At 35.6% G+C, this 19,013-nt stretch overlaps 2 protein-coding genes across 7 annotated transcripts in view; one reads left to right on the top strand and one right to left on the bottom strand.

Annotated features, from left to right (window-relative positions):
- Positions 1–19,013, top strand: part of LOC114246477 (glucose transporter type 1) — a 168,983-nt gene that overhangs the window by 65,938 nt on the left and 84,032 nt on the right. For all 6 annotated transcript variants that reach the window (XM_089740397.1, XM_089740391.1, XM_089740402.1 and 3 more), the window contains exon 3: positions 11,464–11,528. The gene's annotated coding sequence lies outside the window, so the exon portion shown is untranslated. The remainder of the gene's footprint in view (positions 1–11,463; positions 11,529–19,013) is intronic.
- The window catches only part of LOC114246617 (uncharacterized), a 114,874-nt gene that overhangs the window by 71,581 nt on the left and 24,280 nt on the right, over positions 1–19,013 (bottom strand). The window lies entirely within an intron of this gene.

The following is a 19,013-nucleotide window of genomic DNA, read 5'->3' as shown; positions in this document are numbered from 1 at the left end:
TTTTTTTATTGCTTAGTTGGGTGGACGACCTCACAGCCCACCTGGTCTTAAGTGGTTACTGGAGCCCATGGACATCCACAACGTAAATGCGCCACCCACCTTGAGATATAAGTTCTAAGGTCTCAAGTACATTACAACGGCTATATAAGTATAGTTTCGTGACGCGGTTTCTAGAATATTGTTTTCTTTACGACGACTCGATTACTCGGTCTAGAACTTAATTTCAGACTTCTGACAGATGCTAGACTAGATATTTCTACCAATATCGATACGTACCGATATGTACATCAGTATGATATTGAAGTACTCTATACTGCGGGCAAATGCGGAATGTAACTTTGCAATGTAAGCAGAATACATTCTATTGTCATTTTCCAATATTTGATTACATCGAGCTGGAGTGAAGAAATAAATGGAAATAATTAAACAAGCAAAAAACAGAAACGATGAGAGTTAGCTAAGAAATGAATTTACTATGAAATGAATTATTATGAAAAGATAATTAAACCCAACAGAAGAGATGAAGAATCTGATCAATATTTTATAACTTATAAAACATATAGATTGGTAGTTTAAATCAAGTATTTATTTAATAATTAACATTACAGCATTTTCTTTGCTTCATTTATCAATTATTTTGATAACTCAGTCGAATTCTATTTCAAGCTTGATCGTATTTAACTGTTATTTTCTAGTTGGTTCTATTATAGTGGTCACCGTCCCTGATACACTATAAAAGAATCAAAACCAATCCCCGGCCTGCGGAAAGAACTCGATTCAAATCTCGTTCCAATAATAAGTACATGTATTGAGCTCAGAAACAGCAAAGGTGAGTTCATTCCAGAGTCGACCGGTACGTGTCTGGAATTTATATCAGTAAGCGCATTGTCGATGAACGCAGCCATTCCAAGTATGCAGTAAGCAAAAGCGCTGCCCCGGTAATGGATTGATCGATAGGAAAAAGCAGAGTACGTTATCTCGAATAATCCCTCGGAGCACACACACGATTCAAAGCAGATAGAACAGTAGTCTTTCCGTAGAGTTTCCAAACGATACGATTTTGATATTCCGGCGGTTGATATTTAGCGGTAGGCAGCGGCTTGGCTCTGCCCCTGGCATTGCTGAAGTCCATGGGTGACGGTAACCACTCACCATCAGGTGAGCCGTATGCTCGTCTGCCTACAAGGGCAATAAAAAAAAAACCCCTTTGCAGTATTCCTCCAAACCGATAACGCTAACACATTCAGGCTACGCAAACGGACTTAAGTTATTCATTTGATAAATTTATTCGAAAGCGAACAGTCGTGAATCCGGCAGTCTGGAGAAGAGGCTGCATAGTTTTAATTCATGTAACCCAGTTACCGGAGAGCACGTAGGTACGTCTGTTTCGGAAAACTTGTTTTAAAACTTTCTAGACTTCTTTCTAATTAAAATTTATTATCTCGTTTACGTTTCGACTTCATTCACTTTATCTCGCATTTGAAGGTAAAGAAACTTGAAATGACTCAGTGGCCCTTTTACAAATCGTACCTATCCAATACAACAGTACAAATACTAAATATTTCGTGTTTGTTAATTCAATCTATATATATAAAAATGAATTGCTGTTCGTTAGTCTCGCTAAAACTCGAGAACGGCTGGACCGATTTGGCTAATTTTGGTCTTGAATTATTTGTGGAAGTCCAGAGAAGGTTTAAAAGGTAGATAAACATGAAAATGCTCGGAATCAAATAAAAAATAACAATTTTGTTTTTCCTTTGATGTGTCGGACGGATTCCTTTTGTTTGTTTTAAGTTTGTTTCATACAAAAGTTTAGGTCTTTTATTTATCGATTGAGGCACTACGAAGTCTGCCGGGTCAGCTAGTATCGGATAAATAAATAAAAAAACAATATTACAAATCGCTAAGACACGTCATAAATAATAACAAAACACTACAATCCAATCAACCTTCAACTATTCAGTATCCTACAATCCGAAACAAAATCGTAAATAAAACCACGAAAAAAGCAAATGATAATTAACAGAAACGAAAGTCATTGGAATGAAACGCTTTAGGCACAAAGCTTTAGAATGGCTTTGATCGTATCGTTGCAAACGGGAAACCGATATCTGTGTTAGACTAAAAAAGCTGTACACATCGCAAAAGCAATTTCATTTGACGCCGCCCACAAACGATGCAGTAGACTCGACCGAGCTAATGTTTACATAATACATGTGGGATACACCGAGAGATTATTTGCGTTAAAATGAAAATAAATAAATGAAAATTATTGCTAAGATGGCTGACATCTTACGGGCCCATCTGGTGTGAAATGGTTACCGGTCCGAAGAGACGTCGGTAAATAAATGCCACTAACTTAAGGCGTGAAGTCGAATTCGCGATTGTATTATATGACGGCTGTCCCAACATTCACATAGATCGCGCGACTGTTTCGCGGCAGATCGGCAGGGCGGTGACACTAGAAATTATGCAACTTTTATTACATGATGTTTATTATTTATATTTATTCCTTCACCGTTGAAGTATTTCCAAGCTAATGTTCACATAATACATGTGGAATACACCGAGAGATTTGCGTTAAAATGAAAATAAATAAATGAAAATTATTGCTAAGATGGCTGACATCTTACGGGCCCATCTGGTGTGAAATGGTTACCGGTCCGAAGAGACGTCGGTAAATAAATGCCACTAACTTAAGGCGTGAAGTCGAATTCGCGATTGTATTATATGACGGCTGTCCCAACATTCACATAGATCGCGCGACTGTTTCGCGGCAGATCGGCAGGGCGGTGGCACTAGAAATGATGCAACTTTTATTATACGATGTTTATTATTTATATTTATTCCTTCACCGTTGAAGTTTTTAATGAACACGTGTTAGTAAAATCCTTTAAAAAAATTCTTGCCGTCCTGTAAGATTCGAACACCGGCACAGTTGCATAGCTACATGCGAAAACACACGGCGTCGTAACTTTTACGCTACGACATCAAAAAACTTGTAAGTAATGCATTAACTACTTTTTTAAATTCTCGCAAACCGTTTTCCATTCATACGACCATTGGTCTCTGAGTATGAGATTCACATGTTGGTCGATATGTTATACATATAGAAGAAGAGTTATCACAATACAGCTATATCTTTTTTCTGAACGAGGGCCAAACCTTCTACGAGGTCCTAGGGTCCTACAAGCGGATATAGTAAAAACTAATCGAATTTCACCAAGATTTTGACACCAATAACTCGAGTCCGCTTCTAAAGACATCGGCCAGTAGGTTTTCGTAACTTTAAGCATACACCGGTCCGTTGTTGGTCGCCTGGTACTAGTGAGATTTTTCATTCGCATTCTCGGTTTTATGGGTAGTGGAATTTTCAATTGGTTCTGTTGTGAACTGGAAAACCATAAAAACCAAATTCCACGAACCAAAAGCGCGCTCCCGATGTTCAAATCAGGAACTTAAGCAAGCAATAGTGCGGTAGAAGTATATGGTTTTAGAGTTTTATATATATCATAGCTCTGAAATATTTTCGCATTAATCGAATTTATTGTTGGGTATTATGAATTTGTTTTATGGTTTAATTTCTAACATGCTTTTCCGCCAAAAGTCCCTATAGAAAGGGTTCTAATATTTAAAAGTATAACATTCGAAATTCAAATACATATTTATGATTTCGATTCGATATTTTAGTAGTTCTCAAGATCAGGTGCAAAAGTGAGCAGAGCAGAGTTTGGTAATTCTTTTTTTAATTAACCTACATTAAGACATTAGATAGTAGGTTCACACATAAATTTAAAAACAAAAAATATTAAAAAGTGCATTGAAAATAATAAAAAAATTCATATAACTGTTTAAATAAGAGGTAAAGCGTGGGAACAGTTTTTTTTTTTAGAAATTAACGAATCAAATGATATATAAGCACGTGACCAATATAATTATGTACAAATGAAAAGATGAAAGAAAAAAAGATGAAAGAAAAATGCCAAAATACGAGTCATTTATAAAGGCCACGGGGAATTTCCGGGGGCTCGTTAAAATGTTATATTACGTGTAAGCATAACGTGGATATCCCCTTCATTTCTTTTAATAGCTTGACAAAATCAATTCTGACGTCACTGTGTAATGATGGAACAGAAATAAAAAATAAAAAACTACAATACTCTTTGTCCTTTTTTATTGCCTCTGTAGGCAGACGAGCATACGGCCCACCTGATGGTAAGTGGTTACCGTCGCTCATTACCGTCAGTAATGCCAGGAGCAGAGCCAAGCCGCTGACTACCATTGAGTACTTGCCTTGCAAGCCTTGTTTGAACAAAGACATGTCATAGCGCTCGGGAAACAAGCTGAGTTTTGTGTCTGTCTGTATAATATGACAGTGGTCGTTGTCGAATAGAATGTATAAGGATACCAATATAAGTATAATTATTTCTAATCAACTTATGGACTGAATGCAGCTTGTGTCGCAGAAGACCTACATCTGACTTTCTCACATAGGTGCATACCATTTGTGACCTACAGTTCGAGCTTTAAAGTACAATATTGCATGCACTTGCCCTATCTGTTTATAGCAACAATTAATATCGCACGTTTAGAATTGAAATGGCTTAACTTAAAATTCTTGCTTTGTGGTACGAACCCCAAAAGATTAAGTTGAAGAATTATAATCTTTCAGTTTCGATTTTAATACTTTAAGCCTTAAAGCCTACAACTTAAAGTTTAAAGTATGCGCTTTATTTAAAAGAGACGGAAAGTATATTTTGTCCTTTTCTAAACTAATTTATTTTTATAAACTGATAGATAAGTCGGTCAAATCAGAATACTCATTTTCTTAAAAAAATTAATTCATGCAATTCTAAAGGAGCTATATGATAGCCAAACATACACACACATGTCAAGCTCTTATAATAATAGCGTATTAAGAAACCAAAAGATTTTTAGTTGAAAAGTTCAAACGCGACAAAACGCAATCCTTAAGGGCGTCACACATGACGAAGATACTATATTTTATCTTAAGATACATTTTGTATGAAGATACTGTAATATGAATATATATATTATCTTAACCATGTGTGATAGATACAAAATATATAGCGAGCGATATTGTGTGCTAAGATAAAATATTATAGTATCTTTGCCGTGTGTGACGCCCTTAAACGCAGCCGACCAGTGTGCTTAGTGCGAGTTTTTTAACGTTCTCGATAGCGTAAAAGTTAGCTCATGTATGGAATGGGATCGTTTGCCTACGTTTGCCGCTAGGGGCGCTGTTCCAACTGCATACAGAATTGGGCTAACTTTTACGCTATCGAGAACGTTAAAAACTCGCACTAAGCACACAGAATTCGCGCAGCCGCTTCGTTACGTTACGAATCACACGAATTATTTTTCCACAGCTCTCAAAGCAAATAGAATTACAAGAATTTACAAATTGAGTTCAGTAATGAAACCGAGTCTGCGGTCTCACTCCGATACTGAATTAACGGTACGATAAAAAAAACCGCGTATTTTACAGTAGGCGCAATATAATTTTGGTTTGTTCGTTCGGTTAAGTCGGCTAGTAAGTAAATGCGTTTCGGTTTGAGGGGTGGGGCAGCCGTTGTAACTATACTTGAGATTTTAGAACTTATATCTCAAGGTGGGTGACGCATTTACGTTGTAGATGTCTATGGGCTCCGGTAACCACTTAACACCAGGTGGGCTGTTAGCTCGTCCACACATCTAAGCAATAAAACAAAATCGGATGATATTAATATTTTGTCTGTGTTAACCCACAGCGCTAGTAGTTTATTCTTGTTTTAAATTTGTAATCTGTTCTAATACTGCCTATAACCCAGAGCATATTTGGGTTATAATTTCAAAAGCCCTAATATAGACATAGGTAAAATGACATGCGCGTCCATCTTTTTTTTTCGTGAAATAATTCAAAATTTGACAATTGATGCCACTGATGCGTTCCCTGATTTCTCATTTGTTCGTGAGATATCACGTCACCGCTGACCAAACACAGCCATCAATGTATGACGCGACGTTGATCCGTCAACAACACGATACCGAATTTGTGGTAGCATTAATTTACGGTTACAGCACGGTCACATAAACGATTTCCACAATGAATGAATAATGTGTTAATAAAATAAAATTCGCAACATTTACAAAATTGCTACTTCGGTGTTGTGAGTCCGCCAATGTTAGTGCCATTACTCTGTTTATTTATTCGCGAAGCATAATTCTAGATTTGAAAATTTAATTTGTCATAATATATTATATGTTGAGATTTCGATCACATGCTTCAATTTGAATGGCAGCCTTCACGCGATGTCTATAATCTCCAGAATCCATTAACAGCAGATGGGCAGAGCTGGTCGACGCATCAAATAAATTCAAATTGTAACTCACTACGTCACTTACTTGATTTATATTATTATTACTAGATGATGACCGAGCTTTGCTCGGTATTTTTTTTGTTTGTTAAATAATGTAAATAAACAATTCATTTTCTTGGTCTAGCCAAACGCTCATTAGCTCCGTTGGCTTTGGTGCTTAACAACGCCATCTGTTCAAATAGCTTTAGTGTTATTGTGTCTTTGAAGCAGTTAGTTGCTCTCAATTATGAAAAATAGTATTATTATTCGCCAATAGATGTCGGGAAGAGTCATAAAGTTGATTATAGATAAAGTTGATTATTGAAAACACGAATAAAACAACATTTTCTGAAAATAAATCGTAGCTTAATCGATTTATCGCCCCCGAAATCCCCTGTATACTAAATTTTATGAAAATCGTTGGAGCCGTTTCCGAGATTCAGATTATATATATATGTTACCGGAAATGTATGTAATCCGTCATTGTATACAATTCCTAGGAAATGTATGTAATTCCTAAAATCGCACGGAAATGTGTGAAATAAATTATATTATACTTACACATTACACATTTCCTAGGAAATCTATACATTTCCTAAATAAATTTTCTGGTGGTAGGACCTCTTGTGAGTCCGCACGGGTAGGTACCACCGCCCCGGCTATTTCTGCCGTGAAGCAGTAATGCGTTTCGGTTTGAAGGGTGGGGCAGCCGTTGTGACTATACTGAGACCTTAGAACTATATCTCAAGGTGTGTGGCGCATTTACGTTGTAGATGTCTATGGGCTCCAGTAACCACTTAACATCAGGTGGGCTGTGAGCTCGTCCACACAGCTAAGCAAAAAAAAAAAAAAAAAAAAAATTATATATATCAATCGGAAATGTAAAACATTTAAGATATTGGTGGGTACGCGGGGACAGCGGGACGAGTCTTGCACTACGGTCAGTTGCCAACTTGCAATCCACTGGAACCGGCCAGGGATTTAAGAAGTGCCTTTGCACGAAAAACTGTGCTACATCAAGATGTCTGGGTTTTAAAAATAAAGTATTATGTACTTCCAAATGCCATTCGAGCTTACCCTGCAAAAATAAATAGCTATATGGAGTGACAAAGTATTTTAATATAAAGATTTATTTTTATACTTTGACATTAATAATAACTTAATTATCAGACTGATTACTTGCCAAATGAAAATTTGATTTTATAAGAATAAATATAAGTTGATTTTGTGATACGTTAAAAGTTAATAGATAGTTGATTTTAGAAGGTTTAATTAGTAAGATAATATGAACATATTATTATTATTTTACGGTATAACTGTTACCCGATTGTCTCAATAGTGTTATAATAAAAAAATATTATTAAAAACGTGTTTTATTACAGAAAGCATTTACTTTATACATTTCCTAATACGATATTGGAATTATATACAATTCCGAGGAAATTTATACATTTCCTAGGATATCTATACATTAAATAGTTTTTCAAACAATATTTTATACATTTCCTAAATAGTATCGGAATTGTACACATTTCCTAGGATTTGTATACAATTCCTTGATTTCATACATTTCCGGTAACATATATACAAGAATTGCTCGTTTAAAGGTATAGGATAGATGCCCTTGTAAGCATACCGTCAGTGTAAAAATTCCAAAAATATATCAGATACATCCTAGTGAATAACTACTGATAGTTAATTTTATCGAAGCTGATGATTTTCCCTAACAGGGGAGGGTCGGGTTGCAAAACTGTAAAGGTGACACGCGCTAATATAGGTTTCACCTTAACGACTGGAGAGAGCCGAGGTCAGCGTGCTGTGTCATGCGTTAGTAAGTGTCTCGCAAGCGGATTAGTAACGCACGACACAATACTGAAGGTTAAAAGACCCTGTAGTCTTTAAAGGTCAAGCTATTCAGATTATTCTCGTTGCAACAAATAAATAAATATATAAACTGACATTTTAAAACAAAAAAAGGTTTTAAGCTTTCGAATTATGTACGGTAAGTGAATGTAAGTTTCAATTTGTCCGTATAGCAAAATCTGGTATCAAACATACACATACATCGATCAGTTCCTATCAAACCATACGAAGCGCTCGGAACATTACTCGCCTGCCCGTTATTAAATTATTAAACAATGTCTAAAATAGTATATTACCAAGTCAACAATAATTTAGTAAGTATACAAATTTTAATTTTACCTTTAAAATGTAATCCTGGAGTTTTTCATCCATGAGACCTCACCACTGCTTGGGATTGAAAAAAATCGTTAACGCAAATATTTGCTTGCTTATTTGTTTACGTTTTTAGAAAAAGCACCTCATTCCCTAAACTATACTGATTGATTGCCGAAGTCGCGGGTAACAGCTAGTTAAATACAAGCAAAAGCCAATCACTGGGATTTGTGATGACTTATGACACTAACAGTAGAACTCGAAGTTGGAAGTGATTCCACAGTTTTAAATTTATATACATATTGACAGTGGGCAACGGCAATTTAGGCCGTTGCACCTTACATACGCTAACGTGTAGTTGTAGAACACATTTGCCCCTGACAGCCGACATGGCGACAAAATCACAAAAGTAAGACAAATTCAAAACAACTAGAGCCGATATGGATTTTTAATTAGCGACATAAATAAGAACCCGATCGGGAATAAAATGAAAAGATAAAGTACACTTGAAAACATCTCATCGAGAAACTCTCCGGAAACTTTGATACTGCGGTAAATTTTCTTGAAATTAAACTTTTGTTTCTTGCACTTGTTAATAGGGTTTTGTGCTTCGAAAGTTTTGTGATCCTTCGTTTTTGCAGCTCGGCTAATTAACGGGATGCGCCCGGGGACCTATAAAATTACCTTTCATTTATTTATTTACTAGCATCAGAAACAGTTGGCCTTTGTCGAAGAAACCTTTGCTGGGCGGTTGTCGTAGTTACTGGTTGACTTTAAGTCAAGAATACACTTTTGTCGTTTTATTAGGAGAATAAATTCAGTACCTATTTCGTGTCACGTGATGCATTTGATATTTAGCAGAATTCATCCCTCAGAGCTTATAGATACGTACTAACAAGAAAGACTGTAGTTATTTAAAGTATAATAAAGGCCTTGAATGGCCTTGGACAATATCAATTTATCTTATGCTAAGTTATGTCAATTTGTCTATGTTATGTTTACTTTTCATAGTGATATACGTTAAAACATTATGTTTTACTGTAGTAATTATGTACAAGGATTCATATATTCTTTGAAAAGTGAAGTGCAAACTGCTTTCAGACGTCATTTCTCCACAATACCACACCCGCAGCGGAGTCTCGAGATATTCCCGCACAATACGAGCGCGTGTTTGTTTATACGTTTGCATGTTGAATCACATCACGAGCTCGTCTGCCTCTAGAAATTAATTTAATTATCACACTCTGTTATCGGATGTGTACCTTTGAATTCATTCCAATACGTCGCGAAATCCGTACCATAATATCTAAAGTGGTATTTTATGAAAGCGGATAACTCTCCTTGGCACAAGTAAGAGCATTAAAGGCTTATAATAAATTATTTCAAACCTAATCCGAACAACAGACTTTAGGCTCTGGTTGCCAGAGATATGCTTTATCATTTATTAGTTCAATTGCTTAATTTCAAATTACTACGCCACTTTTTTGTCGGTATTAAATTTTTTACTAATTCAAAATATTGATAAGCCAGCAAATTATATGTAGCAATACTATAATAGGACTTAAATGAGAGGATTCTATAGAATTTTTTTGCAATTTCTATGTGCAAAGCAATGCAGGTTATGGAATGTTGTCGATCTAATTTACTAGAAATTGTATTAGCAATGAGCCCAATCGACATGCCCTGGACATGGAAATGTTAAGATACCAAGATAACGACAGATTCCGGAGCCTGATATGTCAAACGCCTGACAATTAAATGATCAAGTGAACATAAGCATCACGAGATACCAGTTTTCAAATATAACATACTTTAAAAGAAAAGAAAGAGGTTTTAATTTCGGACGGATAATCCTTTTATCTACATATACACGTAGTCATGAACAACTTCCACATGAAGGAATAACATCGCGTTATAAAAATCGAACTCTAAAATCAAAATTTATTAGTTTGGTTTTCTCTGTACCTTGCGCGGTTTTACCTGTCTCCGCCACGAAATGATAAAATATCGCAGTTTGAAAGGCCAAGACGTCTTTCTATTCTATGATAGTAACTACCGCAAATTTATCAAAGAAATCCATCCCGTTCTGAAATGGTCCTCGTGCGAAATACAGTTTTCTTAGAAGCTATATTTCTCTCGTGTGCACTCAAATAAAAGTAGTTTAACAGTATTGGAAATGGCTCCGTCAACTCTACGTATTATTACATCTCAGTTCACTCAACGATCCTCAATCGAACCTGTGAGTGAACATTCACTGACTTCTTTGCGGATTATCTTTTATTTATTGGTTTAATAACACGGATGATACTGAAGCCAGATATTTATTCTTGTCATGCCTTTATCAATTTTGATCTACAAACAGATGGACTATGTTTTATATGAAAATGTGTTTTAAGAACTAATTACAAACAAAGTTTCAATGTTTCAAATAAGTTTTTTACTTTTTATATCTGGTGATAGTTTTGTTTGCAACGAACTTAGTATTACTTATGTCATCTGCTGTCAAATGCGCAACTCTTTCGGTCCAATATTTTGGCTTGCAAACTATAGAATAAGTGTAATAACAAGATGTACTCAAAATAAGATGAGGGATACAAAATAATATTGTATGTATATCAAGGGATAATCTCCTCTTCAAAATTATTTATAAGAATGAAAGTGTACTTAATAACAGTGCAACTTCGAGACATTACGAGACAAGACATTTTTCAATGTATCATCATAAGCGTTTCTAGAACGAAGTCGTCAAGAGTGTAAAGTTTGTTTATTTTGTAAGCTTTATCCTCTAAAACGCTATGCACCCATGCAATATTTTCTTATGCAAATTTAATTTTATGTTTGGGTATACTTTGCCATTACCACTCGTGAAAACGGCCTACAGTTTAAATCATGCGAGCTTATAAATCAAATAATTTTTTTCTTGTTTAAGGTATTACTGGCCAAGGTTCCACTGTTGTGCAGACTACTTGACTTCTTCAAGGCTATGCGATCCTGGTAAAAAGAAGCTTGTCTAACTTCTACTTTTTAAGTGCAGTACTATTATCGTTTCGAACGATAAATTTCTTAATCGACCTAAAAAGTGAAAGATACTATGGTATATCGACAGTACAAGGGAATGATATAAATGTTTTCGCCACTATATCCATACTGTTTCAATTACTTCTTTCCTATTTCTGCTGCGGAGAAATGTTTTCGTCCCTATGTCCATACTGTTGCAATTTCTTCTTTCCTATTTCTGCCGCGGATAAATGTTTTTATCGCTATGTCCATACTGTTGCAATTACTTTTTTCCTATTTCTGCTGCGGAGAAATGTTTTCGTCACTATGTCCATACTGTTGCAATTACTTTTTCCCAATTTCTACCCCGAAGAAATATTTTCGTCACTATGTCCAAACTGTTGCAATTACTTCTTTCATATTTCTGCCGCGGAGAAATATTTTCGTCGGTATGTCCATACTGTTGCAATTACTACTTTCCTATTTCTGCCGCGGAGAAATGTTTTCGTCGCTATGTCCATACTGTTGCAATTACTTTTTTCCTATTTCTGCCGCGGAGAATGTGTTTGTCACTATGTCCATACTGTTACAATTACTTCTTTCGAATTTCTACTGCGGAGAAATGTTTTCGTCACTATGTCTATACTGTTGCAATTACTTCTTTCCTATTTCTGCCGCGGAGAAATGTTTTCATTCCTTTGTCCATACTGTTGCAATTACTTCTTTCTTATTTCTGCTTTACTATTTCTGAAATTACTTAAATTATTTTAAAAATGGTTGCCGGTCAACAATAAATTTATCAAAACGAGCAGTTTCCAGCACGTATCTCAATTATTTTTTAATGTAAGTTGGTATCACAGTACAATACTGCTTCGTTGGTGGGCCTTTGCAATTTTTAAAATATCCTACATGTACGTGGGTGTAATTCAGAATTAAAGGGGATGAGATCTGTAATGATATATGTCTCTTCATGTGATCCCAGTCGTCACGTACTAATAATACTGATAAATAATTCATACGTAGAAGAAATAGTTTCATTATTTTTGTCTGAATTGTAATTTTTCAATTTAAAAATCGTTTATTTTATAAACAAATATTCTTATTGAATGGTAAAATAAATTCTACCAGTGGATCTAAGAATAGTTATAATTCTGAGAAGTCTACAGTATATTCTTATTGAAAGGCCAAATAAGCTCTAACAGTGAATCCAAGAATAGTTATATTTCTGAGAAGAACACTCAAAAACAACTCGCCAAAGATCCGGTACGTTGAAATTTGTTATTGGTATCAATGTCGCATTTATCTTTGTCTTAAGCTGAAATTTCAAGTAGCTAAAATTTCAATGCCTTAGGAAAACTAAGGCATTTATGGAGATTAATTAAAACATGGTGGTCCGTGAGTTTGCTGCTTATTTACGATAAAACACCGCGCTAATTCGTACTGAAGTTTGAGACTATCACGGCTTATTTACCTCCAAAGCAAGTGCGATTCGTAAAACAATCATTTAAGATTTTATTTCAAAAACGAGCGAGCTCAAAGAACTGAACGGCCAACGATAAGAATGGCGGCATCCAGCGGAAGGATCCCTCAAAACATTCGAATGTTAATTCAAGGAATTCGTCGTGTCTTTTTTATTGCGAAGAACATTCGACCTTTGATCGTGGCTCTCCGTTGGACCTGTATTTTCTAATAATCATTGTCCGTAGGTTTTTTTTTTTTTTGTTAAATTAGCGAAACTTAAAATTTAACCAAGAATAGAAGACATAAATTAAAAGAATAGAGGATTGCCTGGTTTTATGAAACCACGGTAAAAATGAATTTTTTTTTTCACATTATAGACATTTAACTCTGACAAACAACATTTACATTAAACACTGACAAAAACCACACAAAATAGCCTGGAGAACTGGCACAAATGAGTAATAGTCTATACACTACACGGTCAGCTGCTACGAACTATAGGCGCCGCCATATTGGCATTGGCTGCTCTGCCTTTCACTTTATCCCTACTCCGCGGCCGACCGTCACGCGACATGCAACACACAGGCGAGAAAGTTTGACGATGTAATAAAAGTTTCACACAAAATCCATTGAAAGCAATTTCCGTTCTACTCTTCACATTAGATGGCTGTGTATTGATATATTGACAACAGTCGGTGTCTTCTTTAATATTGGTCCAATTAATGGAACAGAGAACTAAATACATTTTCTGGGTGCGGCGTTTCCTTATGTACCTTAGACATACGAAATATTACGATGATCGACAATTCGATTTCGTTATTTGAGGAGTGCCCGTCAAAAAGACATGTTTATCTTCAAAAACGTAGCGTCTATTTTGCGACCTCCACTGCAGAGCTTATCTATTCTAAACTAGTGAAAACAGGTCATGCTCCACTGTTTGTTCCGTTAGTTGATGATACTACATATAACAAAAACCTTCCTTGGAGTACCGACAAGTATACCATGTTTCCTTAAAATAGTTTGGATTAGAACCAAAACGGACCAAATCCAAGTTTGGACTGGAACCAAAACAATGGACATTAATTAAATACAAAATTTATAGCACAAGAGCACACAGCTCAGTTTCTGTTTCGACTGTCTTTACGTTATTTCAATCTGGGCCTCTGCGCTTTTCCACGACAAGTTAAGCTATCTTGGGTTATTGGTTTAGGCAATCGGGCCAGCCTGGGGTCTCTATTTATATTTGAACACCAACCAGACGACGGCGGACGACGTCGCTTGTTTCGGCAAGTTCAAAGATTCCACACAATATTTTTTTATGTCGTTTTTTATATCTTTGTCGTTTTGGTTTACCGTAGGCAGTTTTATTATTATTTTCAATTAAAATAGTATCTATCTCTTTTTCATGTCACCTCATTCTTTTCTCCCTTGATGAATGTACAGTATTCTACTTTTTTTTTATTTAAATTAGAAAGCAAATAAAATAACGAATATTATCTCTTTGCTGAGTTACACGTTACAAAATATATGTAAGTACGCATGCGCTAAAAAGATGGGAGCATGCATGCTAATTTATTAAAACACTAGCGACCCGCCCTCGCTTCGCTTCGGAAACATTAAAACGCACATGAAACCAAAAACAAATAATAAAAAAATATAAAAAAAAGTAGCCTATGTTCATCAAGGACAATGTCGGCTTCTAACGGAAAAAGAATTTTTCAAATCGGTCCAGTAGTTTCGGAGCCTATTCGAAACAAACAAACAAACAAATCTTTCCTCTTTATAATATTAGTATAGATTTATCCGGGAGCGTCAGTGATAAAAATATTATCCTCCTTATCGGGAAGTCGGTTAGTCAGAATGTAGGTTTCTGTATTTTTATGCACTGTACTCTGAATTCTAGGCTTATTTAAGAAAAATAAATGTAATAATAAGAATAAAAATGTAATATAATATAATAATATGTTAAATATTTCAAATAACAAACTCATTAATGATGTAGCGTGTAGGCAAGTACTCGCACACGACTAAAAGCAGTAAAAAAACAGCATAAACATTTTTTTGTTATTCCTACCTGTGCTGATAGCCTTGAGAGGCTATTTCAGCTTCACCCTAACATGTAGTTGAGCTCACGGGACTCAAACCGGAAGTGTTGCTAACATTGGCCCTATCAAGAGCAGTGCTTCGAAGAATCTACCACCGGATCGGAAACGCAACCCACTGAGAAGATCCGGCGAGAAACTCAGTGGGCTGTGTTTATGTGTTAATTGACTCGTCGAGCCCTTCGTCGCAAGCGACGGGTCCGACGAGGCCGGTGACCGGCTAAACGCAGCTCAATTAGCTTTCTATTTATATGTAAGTGCGTGTTGTTATTATTTTCATTCATTCATTTCATTCATAAAGTTGACCTGACCAATACAAGTTAAAAAAAACTGGCCATTGTGTATCTTCTGTGCACTGCTTGCACATGTCAAATTTGTTTATTTAAATTTATTTATTTAAATGCAAAACAATAAACTGGCTGAAGGCCTAGTACCACCAGCCACTTCCATGGCATGATTGAGTTGACGTATATAATAAATGAAAAAAGAATGTATGAAATTTTCGTGGATTTTAAATATATTATGCAAAAATTCTCAACTACTTTCAATTCTTGTGTATCCTTAGATGTTTGTACTGTAAAGAGAGAGAGGCCACGCATGTCGACACTGTTTGGTTTAGAAACTTAACTGAAGAGGTTTTTATAGAAACAACGAACACCGTGTTTTTTCAATACTATTCTAAGGTTTTCAGTGCGTTCTACAAACTTGCAACGTAAATATTTTTTTTGGAAAACACGTAAAACTACCGTATTAAATTGATAAAGAAGTTGAGTCAATCATTTTTTGTTCATTAAAACTATTATCCAAAATACAATAGACCAGAAGCAATGCAAATACGCGCGAAAACGACTAAGTCGGAACAATTTTGAGCCTTATAGTGTTGACAGAGAAGAAAAATATATTCGATACTTTTCTACAAATAAATTTCGTTATACTCGTATCTCTTGTTAGATAGGAAAGATTCATAATATCCATGTTTATTTTCGGCCTGCTTTCGAATATAGCAATTCAATTGTAAAAAAAAAACCTACTTTCCATCTTTAAATACGAAAAATCTTTAAATTTCTACGCTCAGTATTTATTTGTAGATTTTGATGTAGGTACGTATATGTATATATTATATGTGCCGGGCCGGCGCGGCGCGTGCCTGTGACGGCGAGATTCCATTCGACATGATCTAACTTATTCAAACGTTACATTTCGACTGAGAAATATCCGATACATTTCTGCGATGGTTCGGATCCGGTTTCCCCTTTGTACTCCACAGCGGTTATGCGAGTCGATGAAACGTGTTGTACCCACACAGAGCCAGCAATGGAAGTCACACAGATAACGTTCATCCGTCTTTATGCCGCGTGACTAAACTCGCAAAAATTTATGTATTAACACCAAACATACCAACACTTACTGGGACCTATTTTTACCATAGCGGGTCGATAACGGTATACGACAAGTATTACTCAAATTAAACAAAACAAACAAAAGTATATAATAAGTATAACTGTAGATTAATTGTTAAGAAAAAGTTAAGTCAAATGTGCAAAAGCAATAAGATGATACGTGCATTTTTAATGCAAAAGTTCAAAATGGGTCATTTGATACATTATGGTGGTATGTTTAGTGTTAAACATTAGACACTGAATTTTTTTTATTGTTTGATTGAGCACGTCCACGCTCATAACCCACATGGTGTTAAGTGGTCACTGGAGCCCATAGACATCTACGACGTAAATGAGCCACCATCTTGAGATAAAGTTCTAAGGTCTCAGTATAGTTACAACGGCTACCCCATCCTTCAAACCGAAACACATTGCTGCTTCACGGCAGAAATAGGCGGGGTGGTGGTACCTACTCGTGCGGACTCACAAGAGGTCCTACCACCAGTAAAATATGATTGGCTTTTAAGTAGATAGTCAAACCGAGAAATCATTCCGATCCGACGTCTAATGAACTAAGTACACACACTCTTATTTACCATCGCCAAGTAAAAGTTCGTTTATATTAATACTAGCTGACCCGGCAAACGTTGTGTTGCCTTAAATAAGATTTCTAGGGAAATTATACTGTAGAAAAAAAAACCTCATTTAACCACATAATACCTCATTATAAACAAAAAAATTAAAATAAAAAATAAATGTTTGGGGTGGACAACCCTTTTCACTTAGGGGTATGAAAAATAGATAGTAGCCGATTCTCAGACCTACTGAACATACTATTACACAAATAAAACCAAAAAAACATGGTTGAAAAATGTATAGTATTGTATAGCTCTCAAATATATTAAGTGTATAATCTATGATGTATAGTGAGTAAGTAAGACAAAAGGGACTTTTTGGCGGGAACGCGAGGAGTGAAGTTGTGTGATTTGTTTTATTTTGTCTATTTAGTGTTTCTTCAGGTTTAAATGTGTAATAATGGTGGTTTATTAACTGTTTAATATCTGTGAAAGTGCACAAATGTGGGAAAATGAAACAAAGCTGCTGGACGTAACTTCTCGGGTTCCTCCAAAAAGTCCACAGAAAAAATCTCAGTAAATGACCACCATTTTACTGCGATTATATTTCATCCCATATCATCTCATTTCATTAAATTTCATCCCAGTTGATTAATGTCTCAAATTAATCATCTTCATTTCATTTCACTCCATATTATCATTTTTCATAGAATTAAGAAAATAAAGTAAAATAAGACATGACTTAAAGGTCTTAGTTACCAGGTCATAAAATCTCTTAAAAAAAAAGTAAGACAAAATGTCCCCATTTTGGCGGGAACGCGAGGAGTGAAGTTGTGTGATTTGTTTTATTTTGTCTATTTAGTGTTTCTTCGGGCTTAAATGTGTAATAATGGTCGTTTATTAACTGTTTAATATCTGTGAAAGTGCACAAATGTGGGAAAATGAAACAAAGCCGCTGGACGTAACTTCTCGGGATCCTCAAAAAAGTTTTGAAAGTCGTCGTGGCCAAAGGATAAGACGTTCGGTGCATTCGTATGAAGCGATACACCGGTGTTCGAATCCCGCAGGCGGGTACCAATTTTTCTAATGAAATACGTACTCAACAAATGTTTACGATTGACTTCCATGGTGAAGGAATAACATCGTGTAATAAAAATCAAACCCGTAAAATGATAATTTGCGTAATCACTTGTGGTAGGACCTCTTAGGAGTCCGCACGGGTAGGTACCACCACCTCGCCTATTTCCGCCGTGAAGCAGTAATGCGTTTCGGTTCGAAGGGTGGAGTAGCCGTTGTAACTATACTAAGACCCTAATTAGAACTTATATCTCGAGGTGGGTGGCGCATTTACGTTATAGATGTCTATGGGCTCCAGTAACCACTTAACATCAGGTGGGCTGTGAGCTCGTCCATACATCCAAGCAATAAAAATAAAAAATGTCCACTTAAAAAATCTTAGTAATGACCACCATTTTACTAAGATAATATTTCATCCCATATCATCTCAATTCATTTCATTTAATTTCGTCCCAGTTCATTAGTGTCTCAAATTAATCATCTTCATTTCATTTCACTCCATAGTATCATTTTTCATAAAAATATGATTAATATCAATTAAAATAAGACATGACTTAAAGGTCTCAGTTACCAGGTCATAAAATCTCTTAAAAAATAGTAAGATCCTGTCTTATTCTGTCGGCTTCGTCCTCATCCCTACTACGTGATGTTTGCTGGATGAGTGGTGACACCTGGCGGGGATAGCTGATCGATTGATAGTTGATCAGTAGTCGACCAGCGAGGGCGGGAGATCAAATTCAATTTAAAAAAAAAAACATAATTAAAGGAACTTGAAATTATAAACTCTGAATAAGAATTTATCGTACTACAATTATAATATTTGATTGCCATCTTGCAACCTTATTGCGGATTTGTGCATAGAATAAAAAAAATATTAATCGGGATGGA

This window comes from Bombyx mandarina, chromosome 01 (assembly GCF_030267445.1).
Source record: "Bombyx mandarina strain Sakado chromosome 01, ASM3026744v2".
In the NCBI taxonomy this organism is placed as follows: Eukaryota; Metazoa; Arthropoda; class Insecta; order Lepidoptera; family Bombycidae; genus Bombyx; species Bombyx mandarina.
This window is presented reverse-complemented; position numbering and strand designations above follow the sequence as displayed.